Source organism: Rattus norvegicus, chromosome 10 (genome assembly GCF_036323735.1).
Source record: "Rattus norvegicus strain BN/NHsdMcwi chromosome 10, GRCr8, whole genome shotgun sequence".
In the NCBI taxonomy this organism is placed as follows: Eukaryota; Metazoa; Chordata; class Mammalia; order Rodentia; family Muridae; genus Rattus; species Rattus norvegicus.
Window position 1 is genome coordinate 60,427,216 of NC_086028.1, and position 18,259 is coordinate 60,445,474.

General features: G+C 41.2%; 1 protein-coding gene across 3 annotated transcripts in view; it reads left to right on the plus strand.

The window, feature by feature from the left end:
* The window catches only part of Smg6 (SMG6 nonsense mediated mRNA decay factor), a 228,111-nt gene that overhangs the window by 142,588 nt on the left and 67,264 nt on the right, over nucleotides 1-18,259 (plus strand). The window lies entirely within an intron of this gene.

Below are 18,259 nucleotides of genomic sequence, written 5' to 3' on the forward strand. Positions count from 1 at the left end.
CTAGTGCATATCCTCAGAATGAACGTCCTCCGAATGGAGTCACATCCTTTAGTTTATCCCTTTTCCCCAGGGACCAGATTGTTGGTCACAGTTGTAGGGTTGTTGTTTTTGTTCCCTCTTCTTCCAATTCAGTTCTTTTTAATTTTGCATTTTAATTCATGCATTCTTGCATACATGTGGGTGTTCTTATATGTGTGTGCCATAGTATGAATGTGGAGGTCAAAAGACAACTTCCCTGAGTCAGTCAGTTCACTCCTTCAACATGCATGGGTTCTGGGATCAAACTCTTAGGTCCTCAGGCTTGCACATCAAGTACTTTGACCTGCTGAGCCTACTTGCTAGCCCTGATTTACAGTTTGACAAACACCCATAGATGTGTAGCTATCACAACATAAATATAAAGTGTTTTAAATCACCTCCAAAATTCCTTCATACATGCAACCCCAGTCTTTGCGTCCTATCCCCAGGCAATTTTTCTGCTTTTTGTCCTTATTACATCATACGATATGATGCATTTGAGATTCATCTAGGTTGCTACCTTTGTTTTTACCTCTTTGTGTTGTTATTGCCAAGCACTGTATAGATATATACCGCAGTTTGTTTATCCATTCACCAACTAATAAATATTTGGGCTGTTTGCAATTTTGGGTAATCATGGATAGAACAACTGTAAGTGTTCATGAATAGGTTGTAAGTTTTCATTTCTCTTAAATGAATACCTAGGAATGGAATGGGTGGTTAATGTAACTAACTGTTCAACTCTCTTCCAAGATGGCTGTACTATTCTATATCCCCATACATATCTTCATATATATGTAGTGTGGTTCTGTGTCATTATCAGGACTTGACACCATCAAGGTTATTTGGAGCATTTTGTTGTTGTTTTGTTTCATTTTGTTTTTCTTTAAATCATTGTGATAGGCATCTCACACCTATCAGTTAATTTCATTTTTCTCCTGGCTAAGGATATTGAGTGTGGTTCCGTGTGTTTATTTGCTGTTGGTATGTCTTCTTTGCTGAATTATCTGATTACACCTTTTGCCTGTTTTTAAAATAGATTGTTGGTGGTTTGTCTTAGTGGCACATTCCTGTGGCACCAATACTTGGGAGATAGAAACAAAAGATGAGGAGTTCCAGGCTGTTGATTTGTTTACTAGTCTGTTTAGAGGCATGATCTAATGTAGCTAAGGCTGGCCTGGAACTTACAGTGTAGCCAAGGTTGATCTTGAATTTCTGTTCCTGCTGCTTCTACTTCCCAAGTGCCAGAACCATAGTCATGTGCTCCAGTGTCTGGTTTCTGCAGTGCTGGGGATCAAATCCAGAGTTTCCTGTATGTAAGCAAGTGCTACAGACTCAGCCCTCTCACTGAGATGTAAAGGCTCTTCATATGTTTTAGATAAAGGACTTTTGTCAAATAACTATGTATTGTAACTATTGTCTCATGCTCTGGTACGTCCTTCACTCCAGGGATTGTTTAGACTGACTCAGTCCTGAGACCTGGACGTAAAGTAAGGAGATTGAGACCTTAGTCAGCAGATGTGTGCAAGGAGCATCCCTTTGGAAAGAGTTTACAGTTTTTAGAGTTACAGTTTTAGGAGTGAAAGGAGGTAGGGATTGGGTTTTACAGACAGACCCCGGAAGCTTTCTTCAGCCACTCCCTAGTTCCTGCCCCTACTTCTGATGTTGATTCTGGACTCTTAAGTTCAACTTGGCTCTGTTGCCATCAACTCCAGACCCATTGAGGCCTTCGCAGTTCTAAAAAACAGAGTGGGTAGGCTTCTTGTTTGAGTGTGTTCCAGAATGAAGTTGTTGTGATCACAAACACTCCTGAGCCCTAAAGTGACACCTCCAAGGAGCCCCTGCTTTGTGGAGGGGAACAAACATCAACTGAGCCTAGTCAGTACGCTGCCACATGGGCTTTGTGTGAAAACAAATGGCAGTGATAGACGGCCCTGAGGCAGCTCAATTTGATGCTCAGAATATACATTAAATGAGATTCTTTTATCATTTTACAGAGCAACCCAATTAAGTTTGGCAGAGAAAAGGGGTAAAGAGAAGATGCTTGTGGAATTTTGTTACTTTTTTGTTTGTCCAGGCTGTTCTCAACTTATGACCCTCTCACCTTGTGACTTCCTGAGAGTTACAGGTGTGTGCCATAACTCCAGGTGAGTCTTGTCACTTTTTAATTGCTGCTCCCTGTTGACGAATTTTTCTCAAACAGCATTTGCCTCTGACTAGACATTAGCAGAATTTCTTTTCCCTTTTTGTATATGAAGTGAATCGCTAACATAGCCTGCCTGAGTACCCAGAGGACTGTTCCTTTCTCCGGGATAGTGTCGCTTGGTCAAGGCTCTCTGGCCTCTGACTCCAGGAGAAGTGATGTATACAGAGAAGAATTTCTGACCCTTCACTACTCTGAGTTATTTAGAATACCTGTTAGTAAACAAGGCATCAACTTCTAGGCAGCTCTGAACTTTCTTTTTCTTCTTTTGAAGGTACAATTTTCTCTTTTTATTAAGGACAAATAAATTCAATTGAAGAGGACTGCAATGTGGAGTAATCACCTTAAAAAACCAGAGGGAGGATTAAAAAAATTCTGTAGTAAATCTGCAAGTGTGAAATCTAAAGGAAACGATCCCATCTGGAAAACCCTACTAGGGGTGCCCTGGCTGGTTTGTGAAGCAATGCAGATTGAGGAGTGAAAAAACAAAACCTGTAGTCTTGAAAGATGACAGGCTCATTAATTGATGTCCATTTCAGCTGGTGCTGTGCCAGCTTATGTTGGCTCCACTCCAGCGTTCCTGTAATTTGGGAGCCAGGTGTGAAGCATTTTTGTTCCATCTTGTTCCCCAGCATCTACAGAAGCCTTACACATCTCACTTAAGGGAGAAGCCCTCTGGACGAAAGGTAAAAGTGGAAGGCAAGTATCACAGCTGGGTTATAGATATTTAAAAGAAAAAAAAACTACACTCAAGTGAGATCTGGGCTTGAGAGTTGAGGGAAAAGGTATTATATTGCTTCAAAATAATTATCCTAACTAGACCAATCATTTTGAATCTTTTTAAAGGTAGGGGTGTTTGTGTGTATACACATGCATGTGTGCATGTGCGTGTATGCAGTGCTCTGATTCTTGCCACAAGTATGGGGGTACCCAGAGAGACACCAGCAGAGGGCATCAGATCCCTTGGACCGAGAGTTAGATGCAGTTGTGATCCTCCTGACAAGAAGCTGGGAATGGAACTTGGGTCCTCTGAGAGAGCAGTGCACATTCTTTTTTTTTTTTTTTTTTTGGTTCTTTTTTTCGGAGCTGGGGACCGAACCCAGGGCCTTGGGCTTCCTAGGCAAGCGCTCTACCACTGAGCTAAATCCTCAACCCCAGCAGTGCACATTCTTAACCATGCAGCCATCACTCCAGCTCCCCCTCTTTTATTTTTTAAAACATGTCTTATTAGATATACAGGAAAACATCTTTCATATTTGCCTTTGTCTGATTCAGGGAACAGCAGTATAAAGAGTGACTGAAGATAGCCATCAGAATTACAGTTGATCACTTCCACCATGTATTTTAAAGACCACAGTAATATAGGCAGCTGAGAGATTAATTACCAGCTCTGACTGCACCCTGACTGCAGCTTTTGTTTACTTTGGGGTGGGGGGCTTTTTTCTTTTTCTTTTCTTTCCATTTTCTTTCTCTTCCTTCCCTCCCCGTCTTCCCTCTCCTCCTCTCTTCCTTTCTTTCTTCCCTATGTATATGCATGAGTGAATATTATTGCATTTTTTTATTTTTGAGACAAGTGCTCTCACCTGGGACCTGGGTTGGGCTGGCCAACAAACTCCAGGGATCTTCTCTCTACCTCCCCAGTGCTGAGATTACAAATACAGGCCACCATGCCAGGCTTTAAACATGAGCGTTTGGAATTAAACTCTGGTCCTGATAATTAATTGTGTGGCAATCTCTTTACAAATTGACCCATCTCCCTATCCTCATGGGTGGCTTTTTTTAGTTTTTGTTTTTAGAGATATCAATGAGCATGGTAGAAGTCATCAAGCAGTATTCACCCAACACTTTGATATAATAGAGACCCTTGGTATAATAGTAGGCCAAAGAAGACATTCCTCCCACGATCCAATCTATATCCTTGCTAGTCTTCAAACCAAACTGAATATTAAAGAATAGAGAGTTCATATCAGATGAAGTCCCAGGATTCAGAAGGCAGAAGCATGTGGATCTCTGAGTTCAAAGTAGTCTGGTCTACATGAATTCCACAGTAAGACCCTGTCTCAAAAAACAAAACCAAACAAAAAACCAAAACAAAACCAAACAAACAAACAAACAACAAACCCCAAACCCAGACAGTTCTGCCATCGAGAGAGCATGACTGGGTCATCTCTGAGAGCATTAAAAGCCAGTGGATATAGCAATGAATGTTGGGCTTTGATATTTTACCACTCACTTACATTTTTATATAAAGCCATTTCTAATCTTCCAAAAGAGCTCTGTTTCCCAAAGGATTCCTATAGAATGACAACTGAAGGAGCCCATTATGGTTCCTCCCATTAACTCTGGGTCTTATGCAGACAATGCTGACCTTTGACATTGAGAATCAGACCACAATATCCAGGAGAGTCCACAAGCCTGTTTCTCAGGCTTCAGATGTCCCAAGCTCACAGGGCAGCCCATGTTCATTAATGGCCTGTTTTGTTTTGTTTTTTAATCAATTCTGGAAGCTGTGAAATGTCTGTACCAGACAGTTCAAGAGGCTAAGGAGCTAAAAAGAAAGTTTTCCCCTATTCTTTCTTTGTTTATTGCTTGGTTGGTTTTTCTTGTTTGTTTGTTTTTTTGAGGCAGGGTCTCACTATATAGCCTTGGCTAGCCTGGAACTCTCTAAGAAGACCAGGCTGACCTTGAACTCATAGAGCTCCTCTTGCCTCTGCCTCCTGAGTGCTGGGATTAACCTTATGTGCCGCCACTTTGCTTAGTCTAGTTTTTCAAAGTGTGTTCATCTTGTTTTACCTAATTTGTGGTAAAGCATGTATAACATTAACCCGCGGCTCTGTGGCATTCAGTGCATTCACACTGTTGGTCAATAGCACCGTCACCTATCTCCAGGATCTCCTCATCTTTCCCAGTCACATCTCTGTACCCATTCCTCATACCTTCGACTCCCTGCCCCAGAAACCTATTTTTTCTCTTCTTAAATTTGACTCTGCTATGAACTCTAGATTTCTCTTTTTGAGACTGGCTTATGTATGTTTTCAGGATTAATCCTTATTGTGGAATATGTGAGAATTTCTTAACTTTTTTAAAGGCTGAATTGCTTCATTTTATTCACTTTATTTAGCTATTCACCTGTTGATCAACACAGATTAAGATTTATTATTTATTTTATGTGTTCTACCTGTGTATATATGTATGTGCACCACATATGTGCCTGGTGCCTATGGAGTTCAGAAGAGAGCATTGGATCCCTTGGAACTGGAGTTAAGGGTGGTTGTGAGCCACCCTTAGGTACTAGGAACCAAACCCTGGATCCTCTGCAAAACATGTTCTTAACTGCTGAGCCAACTCTCTAGTCACAGTTTATATTTTGATTTTGTTTGATAATACTTTACTAATAAATGTAAAGTGACCCTGATTTTCTCCTTGCAGATTTTTTGTTCTTGTTGTGTTTATGTATGTGCCTTTTTGTTTGTTTGTTTTTGTTTTTTCTTGTTTTGAGACCAAGGCTTATTATATAGCCCTGGCTGTCCTGGAACTCTGCTATGTGGAACAGTCTAGCCTCAAACTCATGGAGATCTGCATCCCAAGTACAGGATTGAAGGAGTGCACCACCACACCCAGTTCATGTTTTTGTGTGCTTGCTGTAAATCAAGCAGGGCCTAGCACATGTTAAATAAATGCTCTCCTACCAAGCTTACAACCCCTGGTAACCCCAGCTCTAGAGAACCTGACACCCTCTTCTGGCCTCTTTGGGCACCAACATACTCATGCATATAAACACACATACATATACGTAATTTAAAATAAAATAAATCTTTCTCAGTTGATTGGCTTTGGATTATCTGAACATTTCCTCCCTCAGAAGTAAAGTGCAATATGGCTTTTAATCAACCTCTGCTATAGGCCACTTGTGTGGCTTCAGGCAATTCATGTAGCCTCTCTGGACTCCTTTATCTTTTTCAATAAAACAAGAAAAGTTATAGTGATCCTACCCAACTCAAATAGCTCTCTGTACGGATAAAAGGAGATCGGGCTTGTGAAAATACCTTGTAAACCATTTATGAAAATGCTATATAGATAATATCATTCTGGCCCTTTAAGTCTACTGTTGATAGAACTTTTTTTTTTTTGATAGAATATTTTATCGGAGCTGAAGCAAGGTTTCTTCAGTAGATGAGGAGAGCAGAGCACAGCTGATCTACTTCTTCGTATCTCTCCATCACCCAGCATAGAGTTGTCTCCTCCGAGCTCAGTCAAGGGTCACATTCTTGACATAGTTTTTTCCTGCACTATGACCACAAAGTCAGAGCAGCTTTGGTTAGAGGTGTAGATGGCATGGACTTGGACATGAAGTGAATGTTTTATACTTATGTATGCCAGGCGCTGTGTTCGTGCTATTCACACACTTCACTGGGTTTCACTGCCATGTAACTTTGTTGATTTGGAACTAGGTGTTTCACACACATTGTTGTTCTTAGTTATATATTCTGGACTCATTTATGCTGCTATTTCTTTGCATCAGAAAAAAGGAAATATTTAGGGAGGGAGAAGATATACATGACTAAAAGACATGAAGCACAGTAAAGATTTGGATGGGCGTCATTCACCTCAGGAACAGGTGCGGAAGTTAGAGTCTGTATTGATCCAAACTCAAGATGAGTCTGCCCTCCGTAATGCAGTGTCCACATAGATGCCTGGTTGAGCCGAGACTTAGAGCAAACAGTGGGCTAATGGGTTTGGTTTTAGTTTTGCTTGGATTTTTTATGGGAGGAATATTATATTTTGTTTTGCTTTTGGCATTTTGAAGCAGTCTCATGCAGCCCATTTGGCCTTTTATAAAATGATGATTACCTTGAACTCCCCCCCCCCCGCCCCCCCCCCCCGGAGCTGGGGACTGAACCCAGGGCCTTGCGCTTCCTAGGGAAGCGCTCTACCACTGAGCTAAATCCCCAGCCCCTACCTTGAACTCTTAATCCTCCTGAATCTACTTACCAAGGACCTAGAGTGCCAGCGTGTACCACCATGCCCGACTAAGCAATGTTCTCAGTGCAGTTTTGTTTCCTACATTCTCTATGTGTGCATGGCCCGTTTTTAGAACTAGAGGAGTGCTGTTAGGTAAATTCAAGTGCTGCTACTAAAAGAAAAAAGGTATCTCCTTTGTACTTTATTTATTTAAACATAAATTTATACTTTTATGCATTATTTGTGTGAGTGAGGGTGTACACTTTAGAGGTCAGAGGATGACCTTCAGGGGTCAGTTACGAGGCAGAGAACTTTTGCTTCTGTCGCTGAGCTGCACACTTCAGATGAGCTGACCTGTGACCTTGCACAGCTCTCCTGTCTCTGCCTCCCAACCACAGCACCGCAGGACATAGCACCAGAGCTCAGTTGGCTGCTTTACCCCCTGAACCTTCTCCCAACCCCCCACCCCCACCATAGTTCCGTGGCTCTGCAGGGTTTACTTTGAAGTGGGATACTGATTTCTGAAGAACTGCAAAGGTTTTTGAACTTTTTTTTTTTCTTTTATTTTGCTCTTCTAAATTTTCCTAAAAGCTTATTGAGGGAAACACATAGTACAGACCCTCTAGTTTTCTTGGCGCATGAGCACATTCAGTGAAGGTGATGATAGTGACGCTAGTAAGAGCCTCGGTGAAGTTGTGTCTTCACTGTGTTCTTCCGCCTTCCGTCTTAAACACCTTGATGATTTTTTTTCCTCTGCTTTTCTGGTTTGCTTTGAGACAGGATCTTACCATGTAACCTAAACTGGCCTTGAACTCAGGAACCTCTTTCCTGCCTTAGCCTCCTGAGTTCTAGGATTGCAGACTTGTGCCACAAAGGCTCAGCTTCCTTTTTACTTTCTGTCAGTGGTGCTGGAACCTTGAAATCCCAAGTGTACCCTACTACTGAGCTATATGTACCCTTGGCCCCAGATTGTTTCCTTTTGCCTAGGAAGACATGGCATCATTATCTCCATTTATAGAGTGAGGAAACTGAAGCTTATAAAGTGACCTGTGCAAGCTACACTTCTACTGAGGAACAGTATTGGAATTTCAATACAGGCCTGTATGATCTACAATCTATAATCCAATTTACCAGGTTTTTTGTTTGTTTGTTTGTTTGTTTGTTTGTTTTTTTATTGTTTGGTTAGGTTTGGGGTAGAGGGTTGTTTTGGGTTTTGAGACAGGTCTCACTTGTAACCATGCTGTTTTGGAACTCACTACATAGACCAGGCTTGAACTCACAGAGACCTACTCACATCTGCCTCTGCGTGCTAGGATTAAAGTGCATGCCACCACACTCTATTCTGATTCTTCCACTTTTATGTGAGGAGTTGCAAAATGCTTAATTGTGTCTTTTGCCTTTATTACTATGGTGCAATACTTTGGTTTGTTTGTGTTTTTTTATTTTTTATTATTAATTAAAATGTATGTATGTGTGTGTCTGTATATGTGCATGTGCCCGAAGTTAGGGGCATTCCTTGGATGCTCAAGGTACAAGCACTTCTTGTAAGCTGCCTGATACAGGTGTTGAAAGTTGAACTCAGGTCCTGTGTAAGAACAGTACATCTTCTTAACCACTGAGCCATCTCTCCAGCCCAGTAGCACATTTTGAAGGGTTGTCTTTATTGACACAACCAAAGTATTGAGTATAATGTCATGCTTCCTGAGCTGGCATGATAACAAGAGTCTACAGATCCTATTTTGTTTTCTTAAGACAAAAGTGGGCTTGTAATTCACTGTTTAGCCCAGGCTGGGCTTGAACTGGTGCTGATCCCACAAACTAAAGAAAAGAGGTTCTTAGACGTTTCTGAATGCCCAAGCTGGCTGACACTGGCCCTGGTAATTTGTATCAATTGCTAAAGCCTGGAGCTTTCACTTGAAAAGCTTTATAGGAGTAGGAAGAGCAGGTGGGAAGGCATGGGGCCACCTCAGGAGGATTCACATGCTAGTCTACGCACAACTAATCTGAAATCCTCACTGTGAGGATGAAGAAATAGACCTCTCCGGAGGAGTTGGTGACCTTGAGCTAGCCTCAAGTAAGTTCTGAGTCCAGTACTACACCTTTGTACTCTGAGAAGGCTTCAACACATAGTTTGAGGTGACCTCTAGCTAGTATCTCAGACTGGCAGAAGCAAAAAAAAAAAAAAAAAAAAAAAAACCCTTCTCTAATGGAAATATAACTTCATATCAGGCCACAAAGAGTTTTCATAAAAAACTGAAAGTCAACCCATACTCTTGAATATAATGAGAGAACTTACCTGTCATTCCCAGCAAACCTATCCTTTAGAGCAAAGGTAGCAAGAAAAACACAACCCTGTATCTACACATAAACATTGGTGCTGCTCCTTTTCATTATATTTGGTAATTTGTGTGTAGGCATGTGAGCCTTGTGGCAGTCAGAGGACAATTAGAAGCATTTTTCTCTTTCCACCTTGTTTTGAGGTGGGGTCTTTCTTGTCTCTGCCATACTTTGTACTAAAGGCTAACTAGCCCAAGAACTTCCAGGGTGACTTTCCTATCTCTACAGCCCACCTCCCATAGGAATGCAGGCATTACAGATACGTGCGGCTGCATCCAGACTCCAGAGATCAAACTCAGGGTGTCAAGCTTGCAGAGCAAGAACTTTTACCTACTGGACATCTCACCTGTCCATACCCATAGTTTTTATTATCACACTTATTTATTCAGTGTATGTGAGTGTGGCGGTCAGAGGAGAGCTCTGTGGAGTTGTCTCTCCATCCATCCATGAGTTCTGGTGATTAAATAAACTAAGGCTGTCGTCAAGCTTGAGAGCAGGCAGTCTTATTTCCTAAGCCTTCTTGAGGACTCTTGTTTATTTGTTAACCTTTAAAATTTTACATGTATTAATTTTTGTGTACAGTTGTAGGTGTACATGCTACAATGTATGTATAAGGCCTGAGGACAACTTTGAAGTGTCAATTCTCAGCTTCCACTATATTGAGATATAATTTGCAGCCCTTTTGCCTAGTGGTCATGGGGCATCTCTTTAATCCCACCACTCAGGAGCCAGAGTTCAAGGGTAGCCAGGGCTACACAGAGAAACCTATTCTTAAAACAAAACAAAATAGGATTGGAGAGATGGCTCAGCACTTAGGAGCACTGGCTGTTCTTCCAGAGGTCCTGAGTTTAATTCCCAGCAACCACTTGGTGGCTCACGACCATCTGTAATGGAATCTGATGCCCTCTTCTGCTGTGTCTGAAGACAGCAACAGTGCACTAATATATATAAAATAAATAAATCCTTTTTAGAAATTCATACTTTTAATTATACAGTTCAGTCCATTTTGTACATTCATGGAATAGTACAACTATCACCAATTTCATTGATATTTTTCTTTTTTATCACTTCAGAGAAAGTATATCCGTTATTCCCTGACTCTCCTAATTACTGATTTGCTTTCATTCTCCAGAGCCTTGCCTAGTCTGAATGCTCACTTTCTTTCTCTCTGCCCCCAACTCCCTTTCTATCTGTTTATAAGTAGTTCTCATGTAATCCATGCTTGCTTCAAACTTTCAGTGTAGCAAAGGATTTTTTTAAGATTTATTCATTTAATATATATGAGTATACTGTAGCTGTCTTCAGACACACCAGAATAGGGCATCAGATCCCATTACAGATGATTGTGAGCCACCATGTGGTTGCTGGGAATTGAACTCAGGACCTCTGGAAGAGCAGTCAGTGCTCTTAACCACTGAGCCATCTCTCCAGCCTGCAAAGGATGATCTTTAACCTCTGATTCCCTTGAGGGCACATGCTCCTGTACCTAGTTTATGCAGTGCTGGGGATTAAACTGAGGGCTTCATGCAGTACTAGGTAGGCAGTCTACCAGTTGATTGCAAACCCGAGCCTTCCTCTGGATATCTTATGTGACTGAAATTGGTTTGCTTTCTTTCATTTCAATGTTTTCAAGGTTCGTGTTTTAAGGTGATGTGTATCAAAATTCTGTTCTGCTCTATTGTTGAATAATCCATGGTGTGGAAATGCCATGTCTTATTTGTTCATTAGTTGATGGACATTTGAATTATTTTTACTTTTTGACGATTACTAGTAATGTTGTTGTGAACATTTAGTTACAGGTTTTTGTATAGACAGGGTTTCCTTTTTCTTGGGTGCATACCTAGAAGTGAGATTGTTTGGTCATATGAAAACTTTGTGTTTAACTTCCAGTCTAGAATGTTCCCCAAAGCAGTTATGAAATGTTTACTCTCATTAGCAACAACTATGTAGGGTACATTTTTCCTGTCTTCACCAACATTTGTTGTCACTTACCTTTTTGATTGTAGCTATCCTTGTGCAAGTGATGTGATGTCACTTGTATGTGAGGTTTTTTATAAGAGATTTATTTTTATACATGTTCGCCTGTATGTATGTCTGTGTACCACATTATATGTAGCCATTGTGAACCTGAAGCTGGAGTTACAGATGGTTATAAGCTACTATGTGCATGCTGGGAACTAAACTTGCATCCTCAGCAAGTAACAAGTGCTCTTAACCACTTGCGCCATCTCTCTAGCCCTTCATTGTTTTTATTTTATTTATTTTGCCTGCACTGCATGTCTGTGCACCACATGCATATATCAAGGTCTCGCTATGAAATTCTGGCAGTGTTGGAACTTGTAGAACAAGCTGGCCTGTAACTCACAGAAATCTATCCTGCCTCTACTCCCTCATGAGGGATTCCTCATGTGACCACCATGCCTAGCCGCTCACTAGTTTTTTTATATCTTCATTAGAGAGCTGTCTCTTCATTACAGTTTACTTGTTAAGTTTCTTATTACTATGATATATAATGTTTTTATGTATATAGTGTTATTTGTATATATGTATATGGCTTATTATGATATGTGCATACATGTATACAGTCTATCTTGATCATCGTCACCCCATTACCTCGTCTTGTTCCTTCTTATTCATGCTGAGCCTCTTTCTATTTCCAGTTTGTCTCATTTTACTTTTCATATTTTGGGGGGGTTGTTTGTTTTTCTGAGGCAGGGTCTCACTCTTGGATACCTGAAACTCGCTCTATAGACCAAGCTGGCCTGAAACCCAGAGGTGGACCTTTGTCTGCTTCCTGAGTGCTGGATTTAAGGTGTGTGCCATCACATCTGGCATCATGTTCTGGCAAGGACATTGTTGGTTTGGTTTGGTTTGGTTTGGTTTGGTTTTTTTAAATGACACAATGAGTTTGGTTAGAGTTGCTCATGGGAGAATACATGAGACATTATGTACAGGAACATAGGCAACTTAACCACTGAGAACAACGTCTTTCCCTTTCCTCTTCTCCTCCTCCTCCTCCTCTTTTTCTGCTCCTCCTCCTGCCCCCTCCTCCTTCTCCTACCCCTCCTCGTCCTTTTGCTGTCCCTCTTCCTCCTACTCCTCTTTTTCTCCTCCTCCTTCTCCTCTTCTAACTCTTCCCCCCTTCTCCCTTCTCCTTTCTCCCTTTTCCCTTTCTTTTTTTGAGACAAGTGTGTCTACTGTGTTCCTCCTATGGGTGTCCTAGAGAGAGCCTTGCTATATACACCAGGCTGGCCCCAAACTCACAGAGATCCTCCTGCCTTTGCCCCCTGAGTGCTAGGATTAAAGATGTGAACCACCTTAGCATCTGCTCACATAGCTTTTTTTCTTTAAAGAAATACTTACTTTATGTATGTGAGTACACTGTAGCTGTCTTCAGACACACCAGAAGAGGGCATCAGATCTCATTACAGATGATTGTGAGTCACCATGTGGTTGCTGGGAATTGAACTCAGAACCTCTGGAAGAGCAGTCAGTGCTCTAAACCACTGAACCATCTCTCCAGCCCCTCACATAGCTTCTTGACCAATACTATGAAGTAGAACTTTCTGTGGCAATGGAATCATTCCGTTCCTAACATCATCCCATATGGCAGCCATTAGTAATCTGTGGCAATGAATACTAGAAGTATGGCTAATACAACAGAGAAACAAAAACAATTTTTAACATTGCCATTCTAGATAATTCTCTTGGCCTGATTTCCCAACTCCTCTGTATCTCTGTTTTTCATAGTATGCCACCAGTACCATGAGTATCAGCTTCCCCTGAGAAACTGTTCTGTCTTAGACTCTATCATACCCCTGTGAATCAGAAAATTTGGGGCTCATAACCTAGCAGTCTAGTTTGACAAACTCATCTGTTGATCCCAGTGTCCTGACACTTGAAAGCCAATTCTTGGTCTTCAAGCCTTCTTCTAAAAGTCATACTCAGGCATGAAATGATATGGTGAGTTTTACCAGAAGTCATTTGCTAACACAGTAACTGCATATTTTAAAATAACAACAGTTTGACTATAGATGATTTTCAAAAAATAAAGTGCCAGGGCCAGTGAGATGACTTAGCAGGTAAAGGCACTTACCAACAAGCCTGAGAACATGAGTTTGACCCCAGGACCCATGCAATTGAAGGAGAGGACCTACTCATACACATTGTTCCCATCTCCATGAGTGCTTGGCACATATGCATACATTCTCAGGTAGATGATTGATTGATTGATTGATTGATTGATTGATTGATGATTGGTAGATAGATGAGAGATAGACAGATTACAGATAGACAGATGAGAGATAGACAGACAGCTATATTTAAAAACCCAATGATGAGAACCATTCTACTAAATGGCAGACATAGCCCTTCAGTGTTTGAATTAGAAAGTAGTGTTTGATGCCCACTGTGGTATACTTCCCATGTATCAGGATGTCTGTGAAATAAGCTGCACTGGCTTTTTTGTTGATTGGTTTGTTTGCTAGTTTGGTGTCTCCCAGAAGAGAAAAATCTGCTTCTTTGGCATGTCTTTTACCCTATCCTTTTTTTGAGGAGGCTACCCCACCTATTCTTTCACTACCTCATTTTACTAGGGTGCATCTTTCATCACACTCAACGAGTGCCTTGAGAATACTTCCTCCTTTTTAGGGTTTAGCAGACTTCACATGTGTAGCTATCTTCTTTTAATATGATTTTTGTCCTCTTCTGCTTGAAACCTAGAAGAGAAGTTGGCTTGCTCTCTCACTGGCCGTGAGCCAGATGTCATAACTTTAGGCAGTGCCACGCTACATATCTCCAGCAGTTTGAAATGGAGAACAGAGTTAGAGATAAGATCAGCAGCTTTAGGTGATGGCATTGTTTCAAATAAACCATGCATGACCCAAAGCTTCCACTTCAAATGGGGAATGAAATTGCTTCATCCTTTGACAGCTTGCTCCATGAAAGAAATTTATCTTCACTTAATTGCTTTAGATCCCAGAAGGCTACATACAGTAATTTCTAGGAGATAATTATATCAAATTTTAAAAGTATGTGTCTGTGGACGTGAATATGCAACTGCCATGGAGAGGCTGGAGGGTACCAAAGGTCTTACTGAACTTGCTCATAAGCTTCCGTTCTCATTCTGGGAATCCCCTTGAGTGCTAGACCACTTACTCTCAGAACTTGCTGGTTGAGATGATAGGCCAGTGATACAGCCCTGTGAGACTAGGGTTAAAGCATCTGGTCTACTACTCTTGTAATAGGGTAGCATTTTGCTCAGACTCATAAAGTAGGGAGGGGTGAAGCTGGCTGGCTGGCTTCCGGCTGCATGTCTTCATCTAGTCTGGCTGGGCACAGATTGCCTGTACTGTGGGCCAGAGCCACTGGGGGTTCCAGTCAGTGGCAGCTGAAAACCGGCAAACTTGTTGATTTTAAAACATGACTATTTAGATGTCAGGGATAAACTTCCTGTAGATGGGAACAAGCTCCCTAATCTAGGCATGCTTGACTTTCTAGTTCTTGTCTCCTTGGCCTTTTTATTTAAAACATCTAAGCATCCATTCTGTTTTTATTCATCTCAGCCACTGCCAGCCTTTACTTGTCTCAGTCTCTTCTGAAATTCCACCTTTTTTATTCTGACCCTCCTGTGTTACCTATTATTCCCTAACATCTTTACAAGAGTGAAGAGAGCTCCCTGAGACTTGGAATTGGCATCCTGGGTGTCTGATGTGTGACTTGTTCATCAGGCATGTGAGTGAGAAGCAGTGAGGTGCGGCTGAGTGACAACCATTTACAGACCTTCCAAAAGACACTGGAGAGCTGACTTTTAGGGACAAGGGACTTTTGTATTCTTCGTAAAAATCAGTGAATACCTAAACAAGTGTGCAGTGGGACTCTACCAAAATTCATCACTTGATCAGCAGAGATCCTGTAAAGTTTAAGACTTAATTTTCTGCTGCAGTCTATCTGAATCGAATCCCTTAGAATTTTAAACTCACAGGGGTTGTTCTTTAAGGTGTTCTTTAGCCTTTCCTTCTCAAACAGGGTTGGTCTCAGGCCATGACACAGTCAGAGGGATAGTATTGTCTTTTCTTTCAAACTCTTACCCAAGGAATGGGGAGAGCTGTACTGAGCAAGCCAGTTTGCATTTGAAGAGGTCGTGCTAATGTGTCTCTGCGGGAAGCCTGCAGCAAGTGCTGCCACATCAGTTTTGGAGTCTCTTCAAGGGGTTTTTGAAGGAATCACACTTTTGCTCCCACAGCACCTAAAAGATAGCCTAGAAAGCCATCAAGTCAGGGTATGCATCCTTTGAGCAAGAAAACTTCTGTTCCCACCACTTCTGTAACCTCATCTGAAGTAGTTTTTAATCTTGCCCACCAGTCTGTCAGTCTGAGAGTAGAAAACTAAAAGAAGTTGTCCAACCAAGAATGCCAGTAATCCCAGTACTTGAGAGGTAGACTCAAGATCATCATCAGTTCAAGGCCAGCCTCAAAGCTTTATGAAATCGTCTTAAAAAGCCAGAGTGCTGGGAATGGTGTTTAATAACTACTCCTGAGTTAAATACAGATTCTAATTCAGTGTCCAAGAATGCCCAGCATATGAAAGAGAGCCACTATTAAGATGTCCATCGTGTGTACTTCCTGGGATTTGGCTAAGAAGTAACAGTTCTTTCCTAGGATGCAAATTACCTTTATCATTATTTTAACAAACTCATAAAACTACTAACTTACCTTGTTAGTGAGGAGCTTATTTTATTGGTGTGTGTGAGAGAGACAGAGGTAGATAGAGAAGAGAGACAGAGAGGCAGATAGAGCTCCAAAAAAGGTGGTGGGGGGAGACGGGGTCTCTCACTGCAAACCCCAGAACTGAAGATCCTCCTGTCTCAGTCTAACTGCTAGAGTTACAGGTGGTACATATGAGCACTTTACACTGGGGTGTTTACTTAAACAGCTTTGTTTTCTATGCCCTGAAGCTCCCATGGGCACCTAACATAATTTAAGCCATTTCTTTAGATTTGATCTCCCAAAAGTAGAACACAATTTCTTTCTTATTTAATTTAATTAAAAAGACTTATAAAATTCGTATTGGATATATAGTACTTTATTAAAAAGGATAACATTGAATTATCCTTTATAGTGTTCAACTATAAAGTAATCCCAGCATTTGGAAGGCCAGGGGATCATCCTCAGTTACACAGCAAGTTTGTGAGCAGCCAAAAATTGTGCTGGCCTTTTCAAGAGTTAAGTGATTTTTTTTTTAATGCATTTTTCAGTGTGGTCCGTAAATCCTGTTAAACTGATGCTTTCCTAAAGTGGTGTTAAGCATATGTGTCTGTTCCTTTAGAAAGAAGTGGGTCAGATTCTAGATAAGGAAAGTAAATTTCAAGGACTTAGGGTCATATCAGGAATAGGCAAGAAGGAAGCAGTTTGGCTTACAATAGTTCAAAGAAAAGAAATACCTAAGAATGAAGACATATAATTTGCTTCTCTTTCTTTCTTTTTGTTTTTTAAGATTTATTTATTTGTATTTGTTTTATGTAAGTACACTGTACACTGTCATTGTGTTAAGATGAACCAGAAGAGGGCATCGGATTCCATTACAGATGGTTGTGAGCTGTCATGTGGTTGCTGGGAATTGAACTCAGGACCTCTGGAAGACTGAGCCATCTCTCTAGCCCTTGCTTCTCTCCCCCTCCCCCCCCCCCAGCTGAGGACCGAACCCAGGGCCTTGTACTTGATTCTCTTTCTTAATGCTTTCTCTGTTGCTGACTGTGAGTAACCAGTAATAATCATAACCGCTTTTGTTTGTTTAGAATTAATTATTCTGGGAATGTAGTGCAGTGGTACAACACTTGCCTAACAAGCATAAAGTCAGCTGGTCTTTTATTCCAGCACTCGTGAGGCAGAGGCACGAGTGAGTTCTCTGTGAGTTCAAAGCCAGCCTGATCTACAGAGTAAGACCCCACCCCCGTCGGTCCTGGGTGGCCCACCAAAAAAAGCTTAAGTCCTGGGTTCCGTCCCCAGCACCACTAGAAAACAAAACAAAAAATCAAGTGAAATTTAAAATTTAGTTCTTTAGTCACAGTAGCCACACTTCAAGTGGTCAGTCAATCACCTCATGAGTTGAAGGCCTGTGCTCTCAAGCTTAGGTATTGAAAATGTCCATCCTTGCCAGTTCTCTTGGGACATCACTGCTTTGTAATAAAAGTCAAAGAGTTGAGTTGGTTATTAAGAGTAGGGACTGAGGGAAGTACAAGGGAAAGTTTCAGAAAGGATCCTGCAAGATGGCTGGACAGGTGCTTGTTGGTAGACATGACAACATGATTTTGATTTCTGGAAAGACCAACTCTTGCAAATTGTCTTTTGTCCTCCACTTGGGTTCCATGGTGTATGTAAATGTGTATGTACGTTTAAAGGGTAGGAGTGGTGGCTTATCATTACAATTCCAGCACTGGAGAGCCAGAGACAAGAGGTTTATGGATCAGCCAGTTGATTCTACATATAGAGCTGCCGATCAATGAGAGAGCCTGTTTCAAAGGAATTGGAAAGTGTTCCTCAAATAGAGATTATTGGCCCAGTTTTAGAGCACGGATCTAACACACAAGTTCCTGGGTTTGATTCCCAGTACTGTCAAAAACAAAACAAAATAATACAAATCCATTCATTAGTTGTATTTATTACATAACTTCATCTGTTTGACTATGTTAGAGAATTTCTGTGAGAAGACCACTTTGTTTTGTTGGGGAAGAGTAGTGTT